The 26793-nt window shown below is 43.4% G+C and overlaps 1 pseudogene; it reads left to right on the top strand.

Moving 5' to 3' along the window:
- Positions 1–26061, top strand: part of LOC123056992 (putative cellulose synthase A catalytic subunit 11 [UDP-forming]) — a 48544-nt pseudogene extending 22483 nt beyond the window's left edge.
- Positions 26062–26793: the final 732 nt, after the last annotated feature.

Genomic DNA, 26793 nt, shown 5'->3' with positions numbered 1-26793 from the left:
TCCCGCAAGCTTAGACCTCGCTTGTCCTCAAGCGGAAGCCGATATCGAAAAATATGTCCACAGGTTTAGAGATAGAGGTGTCGATAAAATAAAATACGGACATGAGGGCATCATGATCATTCTTAGAACAACAACATATATATATATATATATCTATATATGTATATATATATTGTCATATGATTTCTTATGCTAAAGTAACAATTCATTCACAATTTCAAGTATGAATCAGAAACTTCATTGAAAACTAACAAACTATAATCTCAGTCATTAGAGCAATTGCAATTTATCATAACATCGGAAAGAGTCAATATAAGAGCTTTTCAGCAAGTCCACATACTCAAATATCATTTAGTCTTTCACAATAACTAACACTCACGCAATATTTATGGGTATGAAGTTTCAATCGGACATAGAGAAATATAGGGGCTTAAAGTTTTGCCTACCAACCTGTTGGGGATATTATTACTGGAGGTAAACCAGCCTTTTGTAGCCGGGTTGACTCTTTGAAGATTAGAAGCCCATGAAGATGTAAAGATGTTGGCGCTTTACGGAGGGCCCAAAGGCGGGTTACAGTCTGTAAATGTAACCCGGCCTAGTCATGTAACTTGTATAGTATGATAGAAAGAGAGAGGCTGAACTGGAAACGTTTATAATCCGGCTTCGGGACTCTGTAGCCCGGCGGGCGTCAACCTATGTATATAAAGGGACGACCCGGCCGCGGTTGAGAGACAGACAACAACAACTTGAGAGCCAGACAAAGCGGATTCGCTCCCTAGCCTTCGAAACCCTAGCAATACCAATCACAACTATACGTAGGCTTTTACCTTCATCAAAGGGGCCGAACTAGTATAAACTCCCGTGTCCCCTTGTCCGGTTTAACCCCTTTAAGCTAACCTGTTGCGATGGCTCCATGACTAAGTCCTTTCACGAGGACATCTGCCATGACAAACCCACGACAGTTGGCGCCCACCGTGGGGCCATCGCACGATGGTTTTGAGTTCTTGAAGGGCAGCTTCGATGGACTCAAGGGATATGCTGTGGGCCGGATGATGAAGAGTCGCCGCGGCAAGCTCTACATCGATAACACAGGATGGGGTCCTGAGGCCAATTCAATCGAATACGGGTACCGGGTCCCCTTTGGTGGGATTCACATCTTCATCGGCAATATCGGTGAACCGGCCCCCGAGCCGGACATCTGCACCCAGATCATCGAAACGGCTCGGCGTGCAAGTTCTTCGCCGGTTCAGCCCGAGGAAAGGCACGTTTTCGTAGGTGTTGTCCATGGATTGGGGTACGAGGACAGACCGGTGTCCGATGGAGAAACCATAGTCTGCTCTGATGACGAGTCTTCTGGAGAAACCGAATCGCTTTACCAGTTGTAGGACAGCCGGATTGAGGGAGGATCCGAGGGCAACAGTATTCCAGATTCCCCCGGTCTGCCAAACCGTGCCGCCATGTTCATGGCCGGCACACAATCGGCGCCTCATTCATCTACCGCCGCAGCAATGCTCTCCGGTTCAACGACGGCCACAGCAGCGGGGGCAGGAAGCTCGACGCCACCTCCGGCCCAAATCTTGTCTGATTTGTTTGATGCTCTGGCAACATTGATGTCCGCGGAGGTAGACGCAACATCCAGGGATTAGCATGATGCGGAGATTCTAAAAGTGAAAGATTATATAGCCCAGGCTAAAGCGGACCTGGCAGCAGAGAACGCCAGGATGGCTACGGAGCGGGCCGAGTTGGAAGCACAGGCTTACCGGATTAGACTGGATCAGAATGCTTCAGAGGAAGTCATGAGAAGAAGGCACTGATCATGTCTCCCGTCGGTTTATGAGCCACATAATCTTTTCAACACGTCAGGTGCAGGAGCTGGTAACCAACCCATGCTAAACCGGGCGGGGGCGCCGGGAGCAGGAGCGTCGGTTCAGCCGCGCACGACGGACCTGCCTCGCCAGAACAATGTTGTGCCATCAACGCCGCCCGGGCATTATTCCAACCCGTTGGACAACATTGTGGCCGCCGCTTCACGCCTGTTGGCCCTCCCAACCGACGGCGAGTCAGCAGTTGCAGTGGAAGCGTGTCGGGCCAGGGATCTCCTTCAGACAACACTAAATCAATAGCAAGCATATTCACACAGCCGTGAGAGGATTCATTCCACTCCCCGTACAAGCCGGAGTTATAACAGACACATGGAGGATGAATCAGCCATGTACAATAGTGCACGTCGCCGAAATTCCCCACGAGGGAACAACCCGGCTGGGGGAGGTGCTAATGCGCAAGATGTTGTGGACCATGGCCGCGCACGTCGAGAGGCCGAGTTGATAGCTCAACACGGAGCACGACAGCATACTCCGGTTCACCCCACCGCCTCCGTGGAGCCAGGGGTGACGTTCAATTCCTTAGGGGTACCGTGTTTAACTCCCGCTTTGCGTAATGTGCGACTACCCAAGGATTTCAAGGGACCTCGTAAGGTACCAAATTACACCGCCGATTTGCAGCCAGAGGCGTGGGTGGAGAGCTATGAGATAGCAATGGAGATGTTAGATGTGGATGAGGCGGTGTGTGCTAAATATTTCACCATGATGTTGGAAGGAACAGCTCGCACTTGGTTGAAGAGCTTGCCGACCAACTCTATTGGATCATGGGCCGAGCTGAAGCATCGGTTTATCCAGAACTTCAAGGATACGTGTAAGCAGCCAATGTCAATTGTAGATCTGGCCGCTTGTGTCCAAGAGGAAGGGGAGTCCATGACCCATTGTGTCAAACGGGTCTCGGCGATTTTGCATTCATCAGATCGTATCAATGCAGACACCGCAGTGTTAACGTTAGAGGGCAATTGCCGTTTCAAACCGTTGAAACAGAAGTTGGGAAGGCTCAAACGTCACTGCAACGACATGTCAACACTCATGGCCGCTTTGGTTAAATATGCCGATTCAGATAATACCAAGGATCCGGATTCAGAGGAGGATAAACCGGAGAAGGGTAAGAAGACCGGCAATGCCAAAGGCCAACAACACAATCTGGCAGGCCATGGAAACGCTGGTAAGCGCAAGGCCGACAGTGGTTTGGACTTTGTCACAAATACCAACGCGCAGGAGAATGGCCAGCGCCGTAAAGGCAAGCAGCCCCAGAGGGGTGGAGGTCCAGGCAACAATTTGGAGCGTTTGTTAAATCAGCCCTGTCCAAAGCATGGATCGAAGGAGAAACCGGCATCACATCTCTGGAAAGATTGTTATATCATGCGGGATTTCAAGAATTCCAATATGTTCCAATATGACAACGGCCCGCCCGGCGGTTCAGGAGGAGGTTTCCACGGGCCGGGTTACGAAGGTGGTGGTTCCGGTTCAGGGTTTCCAGGCAATCAAACCGGACACGTCAATCAAGGACACCAAGGCAACCAGGGAGGTTACAACCATCAGGGGAGTCAGCAGCAGCAGCAGCAGTCGGGTTATCAGAGCAATCCCAAACAGCTGAACAGTGGGCAATATCATGTCTTCACTACTAGTTTGTGCAAACGTGATCAGAAGCTTCACAAAAGGGCAGTCAACTCTGTTGAGCCGGCAGTACCTCAGTATTTACGCTGGTCGGAGCAACCTATTTTGTGGAGCAGAGAGGATCACCCGCCCCGGGTTGATAATCCAGGTCATTTGGCCTTGGTGGTAGCCCCTCAAGTTGGGGGATACAAGTTCACTAAAGTGCTCATGGATGGGGGAAGTAGTATCAATATTTTGTATTATGATACATTCCGCCGTATGGGGTTGACAGATAAGGATCTTAAACCGTCGAATACGGTATTTCATGGTGTGGTGCCTGGTAAGTCTGCATATCCTGTTGGTAAGATAGCTTTGGAGGTAGCTTTTGGAGATGACTACGGTTCAAGGTCAGAAACATTAACATTTGAGGTGGTGAAGATCAAAAGTCCGTACCACGCCTTGTTTGGGCGGCCGGTTTATGCTAAGTTTATGGCAAGGCCATGTTATGTTTACCTACAGCTTAAAATGCCAGGTCATAAGGGGACTATCACAGTACATGGAAGTAGAAAGATTGCTTTGGAGTGTGAAGAAGGCGATGCGGCTTATGCTGAGTCGGTTTGTGCCACGGAGGAGTTAAAATTCTATAAGGAGCAAGTTGATCCGGTAGACATGACCTCCTTAAAAAAGCCAACTACGGAACACGATCCAGCATTGAAGTTCAAATCAGCTATAGACACTAAGATGGTTGACTTTGTCCCTGGTGATTCATCCAAACAGTGAGGCATCAGCGCTAACCCGGATCCCAAATAGGAAAGCGCGCTCATCGAGTTCATCCGTGAGAATCGGGACATCTTTGCATGGAAACCTTCTGACATGCCAGGTGTACCGAGAGAACTCGCTGAGCACACACTCAACATTGATCCTAAATTCAAACCGGTCCGACAGTTCCTCCGCCGTTTCAACGAGGAAAGACGCAAGGCTATAGGTGAAGAGGTCGCCCGTTTGTTGGCTGCTGGGTTTATTGTTGAAGTTTTTCATCCAGAGTGGTTAGCCAATCCGGTGCTGGTTCTTAAGAAAAATGGCACTTGGCGCATGTGTGTGGACTACACAGATTTAAACAAGGCTTGCCCTGCAGACCCCTTTGCTCTCCCTCGCATTGATCAGATAATTGATGCTACGGCGGGTTGTGACCGTTTGTGTTTTTTGGATGCTTACTCTGGTTATCATCAGATCAAAATGGCAGTTAAGGACCAGGAGAAGACAGCCTTTATAACTCCCTTTGGAGCCTTCTGCTATGTTTCCATGCCCTTTGGACTCAAGAGTGCCCAGGCAACTTACCAGCGATGTGTTCAGAATTGCCTTCATAAGCAAATTGGGCGCAATGTTCATGCGTATGTAGATGATATTGTGGTCAAATCCAGAAAGGAGGGACATTGATAGATGATCTACGGGAAACCTTTGACAATCTCCGGGTTTACAAGATGATGCTCAATCCGGAGAAGTGTGTTTTCGGTGTCCCGGCAGGCAAGCTCTTAGGCTTTCTGGTTTCAAACAGAGGCATTGAGGCTAATCCGGAAAAGATTGCAGCAATTACGTCCTTGGCTAAACCGGCGTGTATTAACGATGTGCAACGTCTGGCCGGCCGGATTACAGCCTTGAGCCGGTTTATCAGCCGCCTTGGAGAGAAGGCCATCCCCTTATATCAGATGCTCAAGAAAACGGATAACTTTGTCTGGAGTGAGGCAGCTGATAAGGCGTTTGAAGATCTGAAGAGGCAGCTAGTGGAACCGCCCGTGCTGGCAGCACCGATCGATAAAGAGCCATTATTATTATATGTGGCTGCTAATGCCCGGGCTGTCAGCGTAGCCATTGTGGTAGAGCGCAAGGAGCCTGGCAAAGAGTATCCGGTTCAACGGCCGGTTTATTATATCAGTGAGGTGCTCATTGAGTCAAAGCAGAGGTATCCACATTGGCAGAAACTGGTGTATGGGGTGTTTATGGCAAGCCGGAAGCTCAAACACTATTTTCAGGGCCATCCTATCACAGTGGTCAGTTCAGCTCCTCTGGGCGACATCATTCAAAACAGAGAGGCAACTGGCCGGATTGCCAAGTGGGCCATTGAGCTTGGACCTCACGGGCTCAAATATATACCCCGCACGGCGATCAAGTCCCAGGCACTCGTAGATTTCATCAACGATTGGACGGAGTTACAGGCACCTGAGGAGAAACCAGATAATACATATTGGACTATTCATTTTGATGGGTCCAGACAGTTAGAGGGTTCGGGGGCTGGAGTCGTATTAACTTCCCCACGAGGTGACAAGTTTTGTTATGTCCTCCGTTTAATGTTCCCTTGTACTAACAATGCAGCTGAATATGAGGCTTTACTCCACGGTCTTCGGATGGCTAAAGAGATGAATTTGAGCCGGGTTAAGTGCTTCGGCGATTCAGATCTAGTGGCTCAGCAAGTGTCTGGCACTTGGGATTCTAAGGACCCACTCATGGCTGCATATCGGCGAGAGGTGGACGCAGTGGCTGGTCACTTTAAAGGTTATCAGGTGGACCATATAGACCGGCGGAAGAATGAAGCGGCGGACGCTTTAAGTCGTCTTGGTTCCCAACGTAAACCGGTTCCGCCCAATGTCTTTCTTGATGTATTGCACAATCCGTCAGTCAAAATACCAACCGAAGAAGATTTGGCTATTCCTGATCCGGAGGCTCAGTTGGTGGCAGCTCTGCATGCCATACCGGATTGGACGATCCCATATCTGGATTACATGAACCGGGGCGAGTTACCAGCTGAGGAAACGTTGGCTCGACAGATAATCCGGCGTTCCAAGTCCATGACCATACTCAACGGGGAGTTACATCGTTACAGTGTTTCAGGAGCAATTCAGCGATGCGTTTCTCCTCAAGAAGGTTGTGAGATTTTGCGAGAAATTCATGAAGGGGATTGCGGTCACCACGCCGGTTCAAAGTCGTTGGTTGCTAAAGCTTTTCGCCACGGTTTTTACTGGTTGACGGCGCATGCTGATGCGGAGGATTTAGTCAAAAGATGTGATGGATGTCAAAAGTTTGCCCGCCGTGCGCACGTTCCGGCTCAAGAGTTGCGGATGATTCCAATTACGTGGCCGTTTGCAACTTGGGGGCTGGATATGGTTGGACCCTTCAAGCGCTCCAAGGACAAGAAGACCCATCTGTTAGTAGCAGTTGATAAATTCACTAAATGGGTAGAGGCAGAGCCAGTCAGCAAGTGTGATGCAGCCACGGCGGTTCAATTCATCAAAAAGGTGATATTCCGGTTTGGCTTTCCACATAGCATTATAACAGATAATGGCACTAACTTGTCAAAAGGAGAGATGGAAGAATTCTGTCAACGTGAGCACATCCGGCTTGATCTAGCATCAGTGGCTCACCCCCAATCTAATGGTCAAGCGGAAAGGGCAAATCAAGAAATTCTACGGGGTATCAAACCAAGGCTTATGGTTCCCTTAAAGCGGACGCCGGGTTGTTGGGTCGAGGAGCTACCTTCTGTGTTATGGAGCATCAACACCACACCCAATAGGTCTACGGGTTACACGCCTTTCTTCATGGTTTATGGAGCGGAGGCGGTTCTTCCTAGTGACATCCGTCACGATTCGCCCCGTGTGGCAGCTTATGTTGAAGCTGATAATGAGAAGGCACGTCAGGATTCTCTGGACCTGTTGGATGAAGAGCGGGATCTTGCAGCAGCACGTTCGGCGATTTATCAACAAGATCTTCGACGTTATCACAGCCGCCGGGTTAAAACTAGAACCTTTCAAGAAGGTGATTTGGTGCTCCGGCTCATCCAGGATCAGACTGATATGCACAAGTTATCCCCCCCTTGGGAAGGACCCTTTGTGGTCAGCAAAAATCTGCACAACGGATCCTACTACCTCATTGATGTTCGAGAGCATGAAGACTCACGTCAATCGGAGGAGGAGACAAAGCGGCCATGGAACATAGCTCTCCTTCGGCCTTACTATACTTGAAGCCATAGGCTCTTCACCTGTACATATTTATGACAGTGTATATACCATATAATAAACCGGAGCCTCCGTTATAAGCGGGGTATCTGTTCTTTCTTATATCATATGTGTGCTTTTACAAGTTAACGGTCAAAGCGGAGTCTTTGTTAAACCGGCTTTAGCAGCTGCATAAAGATAAAGAAAATCACTAGGGGGCTTGGTCATGTTTGAACCACAGCTACACCTCTTGATAGGCATTTCAGCCACACAAGGAAAAATTTGTGGAGCCAAAGAGAGTATTGTACACAGTACAAACTCAAACATAGGCACACGCTGAGCATCGCTCACAAAGTTACTTGGGGGCTCTTTTTTGCAAAGCAACAAAGAGTTTGAAAGGACCCTCGTAATTGGCTATCAAGCCACGGCTTGGAAGCCTGGTGTATTCACCTAAAACCCCGGGTTAACCTGCCTTCATCAAGTAAGCCACTCCTATCCAGGTAATCCTGGCATGACCCATCGAACGTTTGACAAGTCAATCTTTTACAGACCCTGAACTTGTCACAGTTAAAACGATGATTGGTTAATTGGAGGCCCATCTTAAAAGGCTTTGTTAAATGGTTTAACTCAGAGGCCTGGCAGCCCATGAAAAGCCTCGATTTGGAGCCTGGCAGCTCGTAAAAAGCCTCGCATATTTTCCTATTTGAATTTTGTTTGTTGACAATCATAAGTATTTTTTGATAAACCGGCGTCCTTGACCCAACTTGCTTTCCAACCACCAGTTGTTGGCACATGATCAATTATAAACTGGTGGTCATTGACCCGGTCTGGTTTGACTAAATCACCAGTGTTAAAAAATCCGGTAGTTATACCGGTCCGGTTTAATAGATAGACCGGCATTATGAAGATGAAATTACCAAATGTATCGGGTTGGTGTTAAACACCTTTGCTGTATACACGTTTGGTCAATCAATGAGGTATGTTCTGTACATTATTTTTTGTACAAACACTTGATTATTCAGCTAAAGTACTATATACTTCTTGGATATTATGACATGTTTAGCCGTAAACCGCTAGACACTTTTAAGTTTTTTGGACCTAGGAAGGCAAGTCATCATAGGCTATGCATAAAATATATCCTGAAGGGCGGCACAGATTGTCACAAAGCGTTATGAAACATGCTCGATGGCATGGCAGATAAACAAAGTTTCAGCTATCCTATTACATGAAGCTTCAAAGCGGCTCAAACAGTGCCATTGTTTTTCACAGTAGCCATATAAACCGGCGACCGGATCAGGACTCTTCATCACGACGGTTTGACGGTTGCGGATCAGTTGGTGTAGGCACTTCTTCATCCCTCCCCAGCCGCTGGAAATCAGCCGTTGACCAATCGATTCCGGTTAAAGCTTGGAACACTGCTTCCTCATGGATAAGATCAGAAGGGTTAATATCAGGGGCATAAGTGTGCTTACGAATCGGAGGCACAAGTTCTTCGACTTCATGGATCTCGGCCGGCTGTCTTTTCCCTTCTGCATCATAAAACGGTTGAAAATGGGACAAATCGGTGTCCTCAGCCAATTTGCTGGCCGCTGGCCGCATCTGTTTGGTCAGCCGCCGAAGATCATCATTGTCAAAGTTTGAACCGTCTTCTTTAACGCCTGGATATCCTTTAATGATATCCTCCGCTTCAAGGTCTGGAATCCAGGCCTTGGCTCGAATAAGGGCGGTTAATGCTCCTGCTCTCGCAGCGGCTCTTTTCAACTCGACAATACGCGCCGGTAACATGCCCAGCTTCTCAAGGGTCTCCTTAATCAACGTTGGCGCCGGTTTGTTATAAGCCGCTGTACTAATGGCTCGCTGAGATCCAGAGTATAGCTGCTCAACCAATGTATATGCCGCTTTGAGCTTCATCCGCATATCTGCACCAAGATGAGTGATCCGAGTTCCTGCCAAAGATTTTATCAACATTTTGGTCAGTTTTAAGATTCATTGACTGGTGCAACATACATAAGCAGACACTTACCAAAGATAGCAGAGGTCATAGCGTTGATTTGGCGCTTCAAACCGGCTAGTTCTTCAACCACCGGTTTCAGGGCTTCCTCGGCATCTACAGCTCTTTTGGTCAAACCGGCTTTTTCGGTTTCCCATTCAGCACGATCTTGATTGAAGGATTCTTTCAATTTTTCCATTCCGGCCAGGGCCTGCGTCAGCTCCTCTTTGGCTTTTGCAGCTTCGGCTTGTTGAGACTTCACATTTTCTTGCAAGTCAGAGTTTTGGGCATCTTTGCTTCTCAGTTCAGCCTGCAACATTGAAGGTATATTCAACAAAACAACATATTTATGCACTAAGTATAAAGCATATAACAAGTTATCCACTTCATACTTGGGGGCTAATGCCTATTTGCTCTCAAATACTACCCTCTATACAAGTCTCCAGAACAATGCAAGCATTATCCTTGACACTTGGGGGCTAATGTACGTTTGTTCTAAACCGGCGGTGTGGATTAAAAACCGGATTAACTTGCCAAGTTAAACCGCCTTTGGGGGCTATGCTGCAGAACGTTATCTAATTTTTTCAAACATGAGTCTTATCTATGATTGAGGACACGCCTTGCAAGGATCAATGATGGGATGCTTGAAGTGTTACAAAGACCCGGTTTATGATTAACAATCATAAAACGGCTCTTGGAGGCTACTTGGAATAGTATTTCAGCTATAAATCAATGTGCAAGGGAGAAGAATTTACCTCATATCGTTCTTTCATCAAATTCACCAAACCGGCTTCATAATCCCGGTTTGAGTGCAGACGGTTCAAGAAGCCGGAATGAAGCTCATCAGCGTTAAGATGAGCATAGTTTGATAAGTCGCTGCTCCATTTACCTTTATCCCTGGCAATTTGCTCTTCTTTGGCACTATGCTGAGCCAAAATGACGGGATGACCAGGAGAGCTGTGGCCTGCTCCAGTAATAATAACGTCATCACCTTGGCCTTCAGGATTTTTGGTGGATGATGATGGAATTTCAGTGTCTTTCATTGGATTAGCCCGGTTTGGTTCTGTCGGTTCAGTATCAGGGGCGGCAGGCTCAGCATCTGTTGGTTCGTCAGTATGTTGGCCGTCAAGGGGCGGATCATCAAAAGTTGTTTCAGGATGGAGGCCTTCTGGTTCACTAGACTGCTTCGGTTCACCTCTTGGTTCTTCTTCTTCGGCAACAGGGTCTTCTGGCGGATTGGTGACCCGAGCTTTCTTGCTGGGTCTGGCTTTGGCCCTGCAAACAGAATAAAAAAGGATTAATATCCTGTTCAAAAGATGTAGGGCGCATTGAAAGGAAAGGTTTTTTCATAACTTACCCGGCCACAGTTTTCAAAGGGGGGAGTTGCTGTCGATTCACCAGAAGAGGAAGGAGGTGTCACCTGATAATTAATCGGACGGATTAAGAGGCTGTCTGAAATAACCTGCCTTGGGGTAAGAATGGTCAGAAGTAGGAGAGACCTCAGACCGGCGCTTCCGAACCGGAGTATCAGGTAAATCGGTAGAAGTGACCTGTTGGCCACTGTGCCGGGTTGTCCGGCGAGCTTCATGCTGTTGAGTCTTCAAAATAAATGTTGGATCCAAGTGAGCAAGAGGATGAGAAAAGCTTACTTTCCGGATTGCTTGGCGAGTTTTTTGTGTTGGCATAGAGTCTGAACCGGAGGAAAGGGTAATTACCTCTACGTCCTCAGCCTGACTAGCTTCTGCCTCCTCCTGAGGAAGATCATTGTTAACAAGATGCATAAAAAGAGAGCCAAGTGAGTCAAGTTCTACCTCAACTTCTGGGTCATCAGTATCATCATCAAGTTCCATATTAATCCGGTCAGCCGTTTTCCGCTTTGACGTCCGTTTTACGGCTTTGGTCTTCGGGCGGGTTGGTTTGACCACTTTGTCTCCAGTTGGCTTTGCCGCTTTCTCTATGGATTTCCGTTTCCAGAAAGGGTCATCACCCTATATATAAAGAAGAAGGGTTACAGCTTGTATAAGTCAAAGATATTAGAGATGAAGAGGAAGTGTAATGCTTACAGCAGGCGGTTTGTTCTTGGTATAGAAGGGATTCAGACCGGTTTGACTACAGACCAGTTCCGATTCATTCAGAATTTTCTTTACACCTTCAGTGACTTCTTCCTCAGATAATTGGATGTTGCAGTGGCGTTGAGGATCGTCAACTTCACCGGTATATTCGCACATTAAACCGGGACGCCGGCTTAGCGGCAAGATACTCCGGGATATCCAACAGCACACAAAATCCACGCCTGTTAAACCGTTTGCCATAAAGGCCCGGAGCTTGGCGATTTGAGGAGCGTATTTTGCCCTTTCTAAAGAGCTCAAGCGTTGTGGCATTGGGTGAGTAGTGGATAATCTATGATCACGGAAGCCAGGGAGGGGATTTTCATCCTCAGGCGAAGTGTCTCTGCAATAGAACCATGTTTGGTTCCATTCCTTTGGGTGGCTATGGTGTTTGGCATGAGGAAATTCCACTTCTTTCCGCTTTTGAATCGAGACACCACCAAGCTCTGTGTTCGGGCCATTCACAAACTCTGTGCACCGGTTTAAGTGAAAGAAATCCCGGAACAATTCTGCAGTTGGTTCTTCTTGTAAATAGACTTCACAGAAGACTTGGAAATTGCATAAGTTGGAGACCGAGTTGGGACCAATATCTTGTGGATGCAGTTGGAAGCTGGCAAGCACATCTTGATAAAATTTTGACCCTGGCGGTTTGAAACCACGGCCTATATGGTCAACAAAGATTACCACCTCGCCTTGTCTTGGGGTTGGAGGATTCTCTGTTCCTGGAACTCGCCATTTGATCTCAGTTTTCTTAGGCAGAGAGCCGATGCTAACCATCTCATTCAATTGATCCTCAGTAACCGGGAACGAGCCCAGTTGCAGGCAGTGAATTGTTTGGCCATTGCAAAGCGAACAAACTGAAAATGAAAGGCCGGTTTATAAATTACGCATGATTATACACAAGAGACAAGGGAGTAAGAAACATGCTGATATGATAAATGGTACAACCCGGAGACTAGTATAATGAGAGAGAAAGGTAATGCTAGCACAGGGTTGATCAGACACTGTTAAACCGGAGCATAATTGTGAAGGTAACATGCTCTTCCGGTTTATCAGAGGGCTAATGGCATAGACTATTTATACAATGCTAAACCGCTTATATTGGTGCGAGGAGAAACGGATCTCACAGGAGCATAGAAACAGATCTAACAGTGATGTATAAAACTTTTGGATCTAAAGCTAAGACATAAAAGCAAAAATAATTGGATCTTGAAGGGGTGCAGAACTGAGGCAATTTTTGACAGACTAGATTAGTTCTTTGCGCATAAGGATTTGTGATGACCATGGTAGGTAAGCTACGGCAAGAGATGCATCAAGCATGAAGTGTCCATCTATTAAAGGAAGAACAGGGAAGAATAGCACTGATGAACTTCGGAAGAACTGTGAAGAATGTCGAAACCCTAGAACAGATCTATGGTGAAAGAAGCAGAGAACTTACCGGAGCTGGTGAGGAAGCGAAAGGGCGCCGCAGTATTCTGGTGCGTTCAGGGTGATGCAGCGGCCAAGGTCGGAGCAGAGGCGACGGTCGACGATGGCGGCGGAGCTCCAGAGGCTGAGCGGCGCCAGGAAGACGACGCGAAGAGGCACGGGGGGAAACGGTGAAAATGACCCCTCGGTCCTATTTATAAGGCGAAGTGATAAAATGGCAAGTACGGGAATTGAGGAGCCCAAAAATGGATAAGTTAATAAAGATGTCGCCTCAATGACTGGATATGTATTAAATGAAGGAAATCTCCGACATCAACAGATGGATGACGTCACGGCGGTTTATCGTAATTTTGAAGTATGACGTCACGGCGGTTTACAAGATCAAAAATGAAGATAAGAGAAAAGATTTTTTCTAAAGTGTGGAAGATTGACATGAACAAGTTCAAACCAATCTGGGGCCTAAGGTTGGGGATATTACTACTGGAGGTAAACCGGCCTTATGTAGCCAGGTTGACTCTTTGAAGATTAGAAGTCCATGAAGATGTAAAGATGTTGGCGCTTTATGGAGGGCCCAAAGGCGGGTTACAGTCTGTAAATGTAAACCGGCCTAGTCATGTAACTTGTATAGTAAGATAGAAAGAGAGAGGCCGAACCGGAAATGTTTATAATCCGTCTTCGGGACTCTGTAGCCCGGAGGGCGTCAACCTATGTATATAAAGGGACGACCCGGCCGCGGTTGAGAGACAGACAACAACAACTCGAGAGCCAGACAAAGCGGATTTGCTCCCTGGCCTTCGAAACCCTAGCAATACCAATCACAACTAGACGTAGGCTTTTAACTTCATCGAAGGGGCCGAACTAGTATAAACTCCCGTGTCCCCTTGTCCGGTTTAACCCCTTTAAGCTAACCCGTTGCGATGGCTCCATGACTAAGTCCTTTCACGAGGACATCTGCCGTGACAAACCCACGGCACAACCTTTTACCTCAAGGGTAATGTCAACAATAATAGTTCATGAAAACTCACATCCAATTAGCTATATATATCAGGATCTTTCCAACACATTGTGCTTGCCAAAGGATAAAATGTAAAAAGGAAAGGTGAAGATCACCATGACTCTTGTATGAAGTATAAGCCAAGAATAAAAGATAGGCCCTTCGCAGAGGGAAGCAGAGGTTGTCGTGTGTTTTTATGGTTGGATGCACAAAATCTTAATGCAAAAGAACGTCACTTTATATTTCCACTTGTGATATGGACCTTTATTATGCAGTCCATCGCTTTTATTTCTTCCACATCACAAGATTGTATAAAGCTTATTTTCTCCACACTAATAAATCATGCGTATTTAGAGAGCAATTTTTATTGCTTGCAACAATGACAACTTACTTGAAGGATCTTACTCAATCCATAGGTAGATATGGTGGACTCTCATGGCAAAACTGGGTTTAAGGATATTTGGAAGCACAAGTAGTATCTCTACTTGGTGCAAGGAATTTGGCTAGCATGAGAGGGAAAGGCAAGCTCAACATGTTGGGTGATCCATGACAATATAATTTATTTTGGATGTAAGAAAACATAACCCATTACGTTGTCTTCCTTGTCCAACATCAACTTTTTAGCATGTCTTATTTTAATGAGTGCTCACAATCATAAAAGATGTCCAAGATTGTATATTTATATGTGAAAACCTCTCTATCTTTATTACTTCCTATTAATTGCAACGATGACCAAAACTATGTTTGTCAACTCTCAACAACTTTTATTCATCATACTCTTTATATGTGAAGTCATTACTCTCCATAAGATCAATACGATCTCTTTATTCTTTCTATTCTTTCTCTTTTTTCTCAAGATCGTAGCAAGATAACCAAGCCCTTGACTCGAAACTAATCTTTATTATGTATAGCTCACTGACTCGATTACATAGAAGGATCATAAAGCAAAACTCAAAACTAAATCATACTAAAACTTTATTCTACTGGATCAACATATTACCCAAAGGATCGAACTAAGAAAAATGGTAAAGATAAAAGTGTGATGGTGATACAATACAGGGGCACTCCCCCAAGCTTGGCAGTTGCCAAGGGGAGTGCCCATACCCATGTATTTATGTCTCTTTCTTCGGAGGTGGTGATTGATGTTCTTGGCAATGATGCCCCTCAGGATGTGATTCTCTTCCTCGAGCTTATTAACTTGTTGCTTGAGTTCCATTATTTCCTTACGGAGCTTGCCCGTGACGGCCAAAGCTCCTTTCACCCATGGATGTTGCATAGCTGTGGGAGAACAAGTAACACTCTTTTTCATATTTTCATAAGAAAGAAATCTAACATTGGAATGGATGACCGAGTTTGGAATAGCTAAGCTCTATAGTTCCCCCATCGTGAATCTGGCTCGGAAACGAGAAGTAACTTCTTGATCCTCTTCCATGGCATATATCCTTTTCAAGTCGGCCTCCACCTCTTCCTCCGTTGATGGCCAAAAGTGGTCAGCATCACTGTTTTCTCCTGGTCCCGGTGTCGGATGAGACACCCGGCTCTCCCCGACTGACTCTTGAGAAGACATATTGATCAAACTCTGCAGCAGAACAACTCAAAACAAAAACAGAGGATATTTGCATGGTACGGTGGTCAAAACCTTCGGGAGATTATATAATGAATTTTTACCGACCAAAAGAAGTATCGTGCAAGAAAACGGAGTCCGAAGGGCACACGAGGTGCCCACGATATAGGGGGCGTGCCCAGGGGGGTAGGGCGCGCCCTCCACCCTCATGGATGCCTCGTGTCCTTTTCGGACTGCTTCTTATTTTCCTTTTTTCTTAAATATTCCAAAAGGGAGAAAAAGCTATTAGAACTGTTTTGGAGTCGGTTTACTTACCGTACCACATACCTCTTCCTTTTCGGAGGTTGAAACGTTCTGGAAAGTGTCCCTTATATACTCCTCCAGGGTTATGGTTTCAACAACATTAGTTTCAACATTTATAGGATTACCTGAGATATAATGTTTGATTCTTTGACCGTTAACCACCCTCGGATTTGTGCCTTCGAAGTTGTTGATTTTTATGGCACCGGAACGATAGACCTCCTCGATAATGTAAAGACCTTCCCATTTAGAGAGGAGTTTTCCAGGAAAAAAATCTTAAACGAGAGTTGTATAACAATACATAATCACCTACATTAAACTCATGTTTTTGTATCCTTTTGTCATGCCATCTTTTAACATTTTCTTTAAACAACTTGGCATTCTCATAGGCTTGGGTTCTCCATTCATAAAGCGAGCTAATGTCAAATAGTCTCTTCTCACCGGCAAGTTTGAAATCATAATTGAGCTCTTTAATAGCCCAATATGCTTTATGTTATAGTTTGAGAGGTAAGTGACATGCTTTTCCGTAAACCATCTTATACGGAGACATACCCATAGGATTTTTATATGCAGTTCTATAGGCCCATAATGCATCATCAAGTTTCTTGGACCAATTCTTTCTAGATCTATTAATAGTCTTTTGCAAAATTAATTTAATCTCTCTATTACTCAGTTCTACTTGACCACTACACTATGGGTGATATGGAGATGCAATTCTATGATTAACATCATACTTAGCAAGCATTTTATGAAAAACACCATGAATAAAATGTGAACCACCATCAGTCATTAAATATCTAGGGACTCCAAAGCTCGGAAAAATAACTTCTTAAAGTATCTTAATAGAGGTGTTATGATCAGCAGTACTAGTTGGAATAGCTTCTACCCACTTAGTAACGTAATCAACAGCAACTAAAATATGTGTATAACCATTAGAGGAAGGAAACGGTCCCATATAATCAAAGCCCCAAACGTCAAATGGTTCAATGACAAGTGAATAATCCATAGGCATTTCTTGACGTCTACTAATATTACCAATTCTTTGACATTCATCACAAGACGAGACAAACTTACGGGCATCCTTGAAGAGAGTACACCAATAAAAACCGGATTGCAATACCTTATGTGCAATTCTATCTCCAGCATGGTGTCCTCCATAAGCTTCAGAGTGACACTTGCATACTATCTGTTCCTGTTCATGCTCAGGTACACAACGTCTAATAACCCCATCTACTCCTTCTTTATAAAGGTGTGGGTCATCCCAGAAGCAATGTCTTAAATCATAGAAAAACCTTTTCTTTTAGTGGTATGTGAAACTAGGTGGTATAAATTTAGCAACAATGTAATTAGCATAATCAGCATACCATGGAGCAGTACGAGAAGCATTTATGATAGCTAATTGTTCATCATGAAAGCTATCATCAATAGGTAGTGTGTCATCAAGAACATTCTCTAACCTAGATAAGTTGTCTATAATGGGGTTCTGAGCTCCCTTTCTATCAATAATATGCAAATCAAATTCTTATAGTAGGAGAACCCATCTAATAAGTCTAGGTTTAGCATCTTTCTATTCCATAAGGTATTTAATAGCAGCATGATCAGTGTGAACAGTTACTTTAGAATCAAAAATATAAGGTCTGAACTTATCACAACCAAATACAACTGCTAAAAATTCTTTTTCAGTAGTAGCATAATTTCTCTGGGCACTGTCTAGAGTTTTACTAGCATATTGGATAACATTTAATTTCTTATCAACTCTTTGTCCTAAAATAGCACCTACAGCATAATCACTAGCATCACACATAATTTCAAAGGGTAAATTCCAATCAGGAGGCTGAACAATAGGTGCAGAAATCAAGGCTTTCTTAAGTATTTCAAATGCTTCTACACAATCATCATCAAATACAAAAGGAACATCTTTTCATAAGAGATTAGTCAGAGGCCTGGAAATTTTTGAGAAGTCTTTAATGAACCTCCTATAAAAACCGGCATGACCAAGGAAACTTCTTATACCTTTAATGTCCTTTGGACAAGACATCTTTTCAATAGCATCAACTTTAGCTTTATCAACTTCAATACCTCTTTCGGACAACAAAGAAGCCACGTGGCAACCACCTGTGTTTTTTGGAAGTTGACCATTTGGTCAATTTGCCTACAGTGACAGATGGCAAAGGCCTGATGCTCTTTGCCGTCAGCCACGGACGGCAAAGACTGCCGTTAGCCACCTAACAGACTAACAGCGAGTTTATTGTCGTCTGCTTTCTTTGCCGTCCGCCGCTGATGGCAAAGGCTCTTTTGCCGTCCACGTCAAGAAGCAGACGACAAAGAAGGTCATTGTCGATCCTTTCTTTGCCGGCGCCTTTTGCCGTCCACGGCAGACGGCAAAGGCCTTTGTTGTCCGCCTTCCATGCCTTTGCCGTCTGCCTTGGCAGACGGCAAAGTAGTTGATTCCTGTAGTGCCCCAAGACAATACCTTCATTAACCATAAAGTGGCACTTCTCCCAATTCAAGACAAGATTTGTTTCTTCACATCCTTGCAAAACTTGATCAAGGTTGCTTAAGCAGTCATCAAAAGAAGTTCCATATATGGAGAAATCATCCATGAAATCCTCAACAATCTTTTGACAAAAGTCAGAGAATATAGCAGTCATACATCTTTGAAAGGTAGCAGGTGCATTACATAAAACCAAAAGGCATACATCTATAAGAAAAGGTACCGAGAGGGCAAGTGAAAGTGGTCTTTTCCTGATCCTCTTTTGACACGGGTATTTGAGAGAAACCAGAATAACCATTTAGAAAGCAAAAATGTGTATGTTTAGATAATCTTTCTAGCATTTTATCAATAAAAGGTAAAGGGTAATGATCCTTTTTAGTAGCTTTATTTAATTTGCAGAAATCAATTACCATTCCATAACATGTAACAATTTTTTCTTGGATCAATTCATCTTTATCATTAGGAACAACAGTAATACCTCCCTTCTTAGGGACACAATGGACATGACTTACCCACTGACTATCAGCAACGAGATAGATTATACCTACCTCAAGGAGCTTTAGTATTTCTTTTCTTACCACTTCTTTCATCTTAGGATTTAACCATCGTTGGTGATCAACAACTGGTTTAGCGTCTTTCTCCAATTTTATTTTATGCGGGCATAGAGTGGGACTAATGCCCTTAAGATCATCAAGAGTATATCCAATAGCAGCATGGTGCTTCTTCAGAGTTTTCAATAATTTCTCTTCTTCCTGCTCTGAAAGGTGAGAACTAATAATAACATGATATATCTTCTTTTCATCAAGATAAGGATATTTAAGAGTATCAGGTAATGGTTTGAGCTCAAACACGGGGTCACCCTTGGGTGGAGGGGGATCCCCTAGAATTTGAATAGGCAAGTTGTGTTTCAAAATATGCCCCTGTTTAAAGAATACTTCATCTATTTCCCTTCTTTCATTCATAAACATATCATTTTCATGGTCTAGCAAATATTGTTCTAAAGGATCATTAGGAGGCACGGCAATAGAAGCAAGACCAATAATTTCATCTTTACGAGGAAATTCTTTGTCATGGGGTTTTCTACGAAATTTAGCAAAATTAAAATCATGAGACATATCCCCTAAACCAACAGAAACAATTATCCTTTTTGCAGTCTATCTTAGCATTAATAGTATTCAAGAAGGGTTTACCAAATATAATGGGACAAAAGTCATCTTGTGCGGAACCAAGAACAAGAAAATCAAAAGGATATTTAACTTACCCACACAATACTTCAACATCTCTAACAATCCCAACCGGTGAAATAGTTTCTCTATTGGCAAGCTTAATTGTAACATCGATACCTTCTAACTCAGTAGGTGCAATATCATGCATAATTTCTTCAGATAAGGAATGAGGTATTGCACTAGCACTAGCACCCATATCACATAAGCCATGATAGCAATGATATCCTATTTTAACAGAAATAACAGGCATGCTACAACAGGTCTATGTTTATTTTTAGTATCGGGTCTAGCAATTCTAGCAGCTTCATTACAAAAGTAAATAGCATGCCCATCAATATTATCAGACAAGAGATCCTTAACCATAGCAATACTAGGTTCAACTTTAATTTTCTCAGAGGGTTTGGGTGTTCTAATGTTACTTTTTTTGACCACATTTGAAGCTTTAGCATAATCCTTTATTCTAATAGGGAAAGGTGGTTTGCCAATATAAGCGGTAGGAACAATAGGATCAACATTATAAGTGATAATCTTTTCTTCAACTTTAATAGGTTCAACTACTTTTACGTCAATGGGAGGATGATATTTAATCCACTTCTCCTTAGGGAGATCAACATGAGTAGAAAATGATTCACAAAAAGAAGCTACTATCTCAGAGTCAAGTCCATATTTAGTGCTAAATTCATGAAAAGCATCGGTATCCATAAAAGACTTAACACAATCAAACTTAGGTGTTATACATGACTCCTTACCTTCGTCGAGTTCCCAATATTCAGAGTTGCATTTAATTCTTTCCAATAAATCCCATTTGAATTCAATAGTCTTCATCATAAAAGAACCAGTACAAGAAGTACCGAGCATGGAGCGATTATTGAGAGAAAGCCGAGCATAAAAATTTTGAATAATAATTTCTCTTGAGAGCTCATGATTGGGGCATGAATATAACATTGACTTAAGCCCCCCCCCAAGCTTGAGCGATGCTTTCTCCTTCGCGAGGCCAATATATATATATATATATATATATATATATATATATATATATATATATATATATATAATTACGATCACGATGAACCAGATGCATAGGATAAAACTTCTGAGGAAATTCCAATTTCAATCGGGTGTAGTTCCATGATCCAATAACATCACATAGACTAAACCATGACAATGTCTTTCTCTTCAAATATAAAGGAACGACCTTCTTCTTGATAACATCCTCGGCTATACCTGCAAGCTTAAATAATCCACAAACTCCATCCACATAGATTAGGTGCAAACCGGGATGCAATGTTCCATCTCCTGTAAAAGGATTAGCTAGAAGTTTATCTATCATACCCAAAGGAATTTCAAGATAAACATTTTTAGTAGGTTTAGGAGCAACTCTTTGCTCTACTGGTCGGGGTGAAGATACCCCAAACAAGCCCCTCAAAGGATTACTTTCCATAGTAACAAGTGATAGTAAATTTTAGCACACTATATAAATTTTTCCTTACTAAATTCCACCAACCAAAGGCGCTTCACTCCCCGACAACGGCGCTAGAAAAGAGTCTTGATGACCCACAAGTATAGGGGATCTATCGTAGTCCTTTTGATAAGTAAGAGTGTCGAACCCAACGAGGAGCAGAAGGAAATGACAAGCGGTTTTTAGTAAGGTATTCTCTGCAAGCACTGAAATTATCGGTAACAGATAGTTTTGTGATAAGGTAATTTGTAACCGGTAACAAGTAACAAAAGTAAATAAGGTGCAGCAAGATGGCCCAATCCTTTTTGTAGAAATGATTAGCACGGACAAACTCTTATATAAAGGAAAGCGCTCCCGAGGACATATGGGAATTATCGTCAAGCTAGTTTTCATCACGCTCATGTGATTTGCGTTCGTTACTTTGATAATATGATATGTGGGTGGATCGGTGCTTGGGTACTGACGTTCCTTGGACAAGCATCCCACTTATGATTAACCCCTCTTGCAAGCATCCGCAACTACAAAAGAAGTATTAAGGTAAACTTAACCATAGCATGAAACATATGGATCCAAATCAGCCCCTTACGAAGCAATGCATAAACTAGTGTTTAAGCTTCTATCACTCTAGCAACCCATCATCTACTTATTACTTCCCAATGCCTTCCCCTAGGCCCAAACAATGGTGAAGTGTCATGTATTCGACGTTCACATGACACCACTAGAGGAAAGACAACATACATCTCATCAAAATATCGAACGAATACCAAATTCACATGACCACTTATAGCAAGACTTCTCCCATGTCCCCGGGAACAAACGTAACTACTCAAAAATCATATTCATGTTCATAATCAGAGGGGTATTAAATATGCATAAAGGATCTGAACATATGATCTTCCACCAAATAAACCAACTAGCATCAACTACAAGGAGTAATCAACACTACTAGCAACCCACAGGTACCGATCTGAGGTTTTGAGACAAAGATTGGATACAAGAGATGAACTAGGGTTTGAGATGAGATGGTGCTGGTGAAGATGTTGATGGAGATTGACCCCCTCCCGATGAGAGGATCAACGGTGACGACGATGGCGATGATTTCCCCCTCCCGGAGGGATGTTTCCCCGATAGAACAGCTCCGCCGGAGCGCTAGATTGGTTCCACCAAGGTTCCGCCTCATGGCGGTGGAGTTTCATCCCGAGATCTTGCTTATAATTTTTTCCAGGGCAAAAGACTTCATATAGCCAAAGATGGGCACCGGAGGCCTGCCAGAGGGCCCATGAGACAGGGGGCGCGCCCCCACACTCATGGATGGTGGGTGGCCTCTCCGGTGCTTTCTTCGCCCAATATTTTTTATATATTCTGAAACTGACTTCCGTGGAGTTTCAGGACTTTTGGAGTTGTGCAGAATAGGTCTCTAATATTTGCTCCTTTTCTAGCCCAGAATTCCAGCTGCCGGCATTCTCCCTCTTCGTGTAAACCTTGTAAAATAAGAGAGAATAGGCATAAGTATTGTGACATAATGTGTAATAATAGCCCATAATGCAATAAATATCGTTATAAAAGCATGATGCAAAATGGACGTAGCATCGAGCCGAGGGCGCCCGAGCCCTACTTCGCGCGGAACGTGGGCTATCTCAGGGACAAGGTCGCGCCGTCGTTCGTCAAGGAGCGCCACGCCATGAAGGTATACATGATCATGTAACAGATTGATTGATCGGAGGTATGAAGTACTGAAGTGTAGTGCTTGGCTGATCTATCGTGGCGTGCGTGCATGTAGAGGGAGTACGAGGAGTTCAAGGTGAGGATGAACTACCTCGCTGCCAAGACGCGCAAGGTGCCAGAGGAGGGATGGCTACACTGCATCACGCGCAGCCGCGAGTGCGACGTCAGGCTCGTTGTGCCCATGGGGGAACAAGTGAGGCCATCGGATTATGCCGTCGTCGGCGGTGTATCGCTTTTTTTTTGTAATTTCCTGGTGTTGTTATGTTGGCTCGTCTCAGAAGGATTCAGTTTGGTGAGGGTTGACATGATTGGTGATGCCGTATTATTGTGTCTATTTGACTTGAGTTGTTGTACAGTTAGGGTCGCTTGTCATGTTAGGGTGTCTGACCGCAATCGTTGGCTTGCCTGATGCTAAATTCTAGATACTGTCAATAGCTTGGTTCCTAAGTTCTAGACAAGTAAAAGGGATACACCTTCAGTTAATAAACAGCGAATAGTATGTTCTAGTGTTGCATCAGAAAGTGATAGAAGTTCCTTCCTTTGTCCAATGGAAACAATCACCAGGAGGGATATGTTGGTCTTGCAAGAGGCAAACACACTAGGAATGTGCAGGAAATGTTGCATTATCTCATTTGGACATGCATATCATCATACTGGATTTCTTGGCCTTTACTCCAACATGTGCTAGGATATACAAGACTTGGAAATAGAGATTAAATTGATAGCAAAGTTATTAAACTCGGATGGTTACTGTGTATTATTAAGTGCAGTTGTGTTGCTTTTGTTTATCTCGCCTTGTAGCAAAGGTATTATTAAGTGCAGTAGAATTCTATGCCTAATTTGAACACTGTAAACATGTTGTTCTTGTGGAATGGGAATTACTTGAGGGAATAAGAGTGTGCAGGGTGGGTTATCAAGTGCATGGTTGCTAGTTATCTTAGTAGCTCTATTCTATGTGTATATGCACATAAATTTGTATATGTGGCTTTTTAAGCATGGTTTCTGTATATCTGATAAGTGCACACATCTGTAACTGTTCCTCCTTATCTGGTATTATAAGTCCATTTGACTGGATGCTTTAAAAGATGAGTTGCTGTGGTAAATGTGTTGCAAAGTCTAATGTGGTTTCATAAACACATGCATTTGTTTGTCATGCTCTGTTATTCCTCAAGATAAAGCTCCTTTGTATTGATTAAAACTATTCCATAGTTTCACAAACATTTAGCATCATTAGCCTGGCTGCATTATCTGTATTCTTCTTTTGGACCTGATGATAAGAACCTTTCTTTTCTCTCGTGAGTTAAAATAATGGGAGTTTGTGTGGAAGGTTCTATCGATGTATGTGAACAGCAGTCTGATGTTACTTGGCAAATGTTTTTTCTATGATATGAGGGAGGAGCTATGATCATGTGCATGGAAGGTTTTCAAGTGAGCACGTGTTAGTTTTTTTAGTACTTATGTAGTATGGGAAATATGCATAGGTATGTCCATCTTCTTTTTAAGCATGATTACTGCCTACCTGATACAGAGTTCTATAACTGATGTTCTTTATTTGACAGTCTATAGCCTCTTATAGTTGAAAAGTTGAATAGTTAGAGTATGTGTGCTGCTATGTTTCTTAGATTTTTAGAAAAGCATTAATTTATCTGTCATGTTCTATTAATCTGGAAGATCAAACTCATATGCATATGTTGCTTAACCTGACTGGCTTGAGTATTGTTCTGAACGGATTATACTACAGATTCCCTTCACTGTTTTTTCTTCTAGTTATCTCATAGGATAATTCATGAGGCATATCTATTCTCTCCATTTTTAGTACAAAAATGTGATTAAATCAACATGCTTATGAGGAATGTTGAATATTTTTGTGCATTAGCTTCTTTTGGGATTTTTCTACTTGGATGATGTTGTCTTCTTCTTCCTCTCCTCTCCCCCAATCTGATCCGTGCGTGCATTTTATTGCAGGTTCATGAAGGGGCTGGATGGCTCCTCGGGCAACTCCTTGTCATGGGCGGCACCATCATCGGCAGGGTTGTTTCTTCTTCGAATTACCACACACGCGCGTCTTGTTTGTTGCTAATAAACCAATGATTTCAGTGATTTTGGGTTGTTTTTAGTTTTGCTTCTGCTATTTAATGCTGTCAATGCTCTTTCCTGTTTGGTGGATCAACTAATTGCTTACAAATCTAGTAAGCATGAATGCTTAATTTTACAAATTTGTTTGACTGACTTCCTCAAATCTAGCTCGTGTCTTTTTGTTGGATGTGGATCAAGTCTCCCTTTGTCAATGAGTTCTAGATTCCAGTTCACCATGTTTCGCTTATGAATGAATGCGTTAGAAGTAGAAAATAATCTATTGCATTGGTGGTTACTTTATACATTTTCTGGTTGGTTAATCAGCTAGTTAGCTACAGTTTACCTTGATCAGGGAATGTCGATGGTGAAAGAATTAACGTCCATTCTCTAGATCTTAACATGTGGTTCTTGGATAGGTCCCTTTTTGAACCCTTTTTTATTTGAATCCCATGAAGAAGTAAACTAGCCTAGTTTTTTTAACAGGCATGTTGTCTTATTAAACCGGGGGGAAATTATTACCTGGATAGGTGTTTTCCTTTGTGAAGTTAGTGGATGTTGATCGAGTCCCCCTTTCCACTGTATGAAACGTTTCTCCTGTTGTACTTCTTAAAAAGCTTTCCGCTAATGGCAGGAAGAAGAAGGCTATTCACAAGAAGATGGCAGGAAGAAGCAGGTTGATTTGATTCGATCCTCAAGGTAGCCCTTCCTTTCCACTTCTCTCTTTCATTCGATCCGATCTATGCACAAAGTTCACAAATTTGGATGCATCATAGAACTTGTGGTGATGTTGTTTAGATTGCAGCAAGCAAAAATACAAGTGTTGAGGTTGTTAAGTGTTTTGTTACGTAGAAATCCAAACCATTTATTGAATAGTAGGATGGCCGACTTTCTATGATCATCTCTTGTTGCTATTTTTATCTTTTCCATATCCAAATCATGTCTATGAATTGGTGTGCTTGAAAACCAAGGAATGCTTCTATTCCTTGTCGGTGTTCTTTTTATTCTGGTATAAGATGAACCAACTTGTTATTTTTTGGTGGTTGGTCTGCATACATGTTCTTTTTTTACAGAAATATGTTGTGGTTCCTTGCAAAGTAAATATGTTGTCAGATTTACTTTTATTTTGTTCCTAATCATTTTGTTCTATAACGTGCAGATGCTGGCCTTTCATGTTTCTTCATGAGCATCAGGGCAAAGAAGTTGGAAGAAGCATAGTTCTAGCTCATTGGAGCTAGTTTTGGGAGTAATGAAGCCCTTTAGGTTGATCCTATTTGTATGTGTGTTATATGATGTAGACTGTACACTTGTAGACTCATGTGGTAGACCCTACACTTGTAGGGCTCATGTGATACTCATGTGGTAGACTATACACTTATAGAGCTGTTCTCAAATTGTAAACTTGATGTTGATCACATTTGTATGTATGTTATATGATGTAGCAGATTGCTTCTTGCTGTTATTTGAAGTATTGCATCGGTTTTCTGTATTGGTATATTGAAATCTGAAGAACATGACCTTGATAGCAGGGTCCCATGAACCAGAACGTCACATTTGGGACCCATTTACCAGAATTTGACAACTCGGGTGCATAAAAAAGGAAAAGAAAGGCTGCAGCCCAAAAATAAAAAGCTATAATGTTGGGCCTGGCCCATGTAGCTGATCAGAATTAATAGGGAAAATATATAAAAGGCTGAATTAATGGACTCGGTCCATGTAAAACACCGAACTGGACCGAGCTGATTCTTGTCAACGACCTTTCCATTTGGTCGCAAGTTTGCCATGTCAGCTTGCCACGTCGGATCCGACGTGGCCTGGGCAGAGAGCTAGCGACCAAAACAGAAGGTCACAGGATCAACGACCTTTTGTTTTGGTCGTTGCCTTCCACGACCTTCTCACAGAGAAGGTCGTTAATTTCAGTTTACGACCATCGTCTTTTGACCATCTGTTTTTTGTCACAAAAAGGTCTT

This window comes from Triticum aestivum, chromosome 3A (assembly GCF_018294505.1).
Source record: "Triticum aestivum cultivar Chinese Spring chromosome 3A, IWGSC CS RefSeq v2.1, whole genome shotgun sequence".
Lineage (NCBI taxonomy): Eukaryota > Viridiplantae > Streptophyta > Magnoliopsida > Poales > Poaceae > Triticum > Triticum aestivum.
The sequence above is the reverse complement of the archived record's forward strand: the minus strand, read 5'-3'. Positions and strand labels throughout refer to the sequence as shown.